At 29.0% G+C, this 1,179-nt stretch overlaps 1 protein-coding gene across 1 annotated transcript in view; it reads left to right on the top strand.

The window, feature by feature from the left end:
- Positions 1-1,179, top strand: part of LOC119591021 (CLK4-associating serine/arginine rich protein-like) — a gene marked incomplete in the record, with an annotated part of 19,061 nt that overhangs the window by 9,523 nt on the left and 8,359 nt on the right.

Raw genomic sequence — 1,179 nt, 5'->3', positions numbered from 1 at the left:
AAATTCAGAATCATAGTTACACACCAATAGTTTAAGTTTAATGCTTTTTTCTGTTTCCAGGGACATAATCATTGCATCAGCTTTATTTCCCTTTACATTAAGCTCCCTTGTTATTATGATGAGAATCATATGTAGATGAAGTTTTGTTTTGTTTATTTTAAAGAAATATCATATGCTGAAAAAACCACAGACCTAGTAAAATGGCTAAACTCAAACATGAACTCTAGAAGTATTATTTGTACCACTCTAATGATTCAAAATTTTGTGTAAAGTTTGTTTTTAAGTCGAGTCCATTATTTTTTGGAATAGTAATGAAGGCATATTCATTAGGACAAAAACAAAATTTGCAAAAAATATAATGCTTGTAATTATATTGCCACACTTCATAGTTTATACCATTTTTTAGATACAATAAATACTTTTAGTTTTGGGGTCTTAGTGGTATATTGTTTGTGTTCCATTTTTTATTTCAAAAACTTTATTTCATTAATTGTTTGTTTCTCAGATATTTAAAAAATTGATAGTGTTTCTCCAATGATAGCTTCTGTCAAATTAATGCTCAAGAGACAATTTTCTTGTTTGTTTAAGAAGGAGAGTTAAAAAGAAATGTGGGGCACATCTACAAAAGTAAAGTTAATGCTAGCATCTTGAATACAGTCGGTCCTTGAAATGAAAAGCCAAAGCACAAACTGGGCACTTGGAAAAATAGATAGGTTTAGGTGTAAAATGTAAAATTTGTATATATTCGTATAGTAGACTGTAAATTGTGGTTGAATAAAACATTAGACTTGTCTAAAGCTATGTACTTTGAGATATAGTAAATACAATGATTTTTTTGGTTTTGGTTTCTCCAAAATTAGAAATTATTGTTGAAAATGGTTGTCATATCAGTAGATAAGAAGCTTGTATACCTTTTTACTAGTGTCAGAGTTTAGATGAAGTGTGAAAATGTCAAAAGACATTTTGATGAAATACTAATTTACATATGAAATGTCTAAACATTTACACAGATTAAACAGTGGCACTTCTTTCTTTAAGAAGCAAATGTATATTTCCATTGAAATGCAGAAAACAAAGTATTGGAAGCTTTCACATAATAATGCCCCTTAAACCAGATCAAAACCCCAAAGGCCCACACTAACAGTTATATGTGTTTTCATTTGTAAGGTTTTTTCACCT

Source organism: Penaeus monodon, chromosome 28, assembly GCF_015228065.2.
Source record: "Penaeus monodon isolate SGIC_2016 chromosome 28, NSTDA_Pmon_1, whole genome shotgun sequence".
NCBI lineage: Eukaryota > Metazoa > Arthropoda > Malacostraca > Decapoda > Penaeidae > Penaeus > Penaeus monodon.
This window is presented reverse-complemented; position numbering and strand designations above follow the sequence as displayed.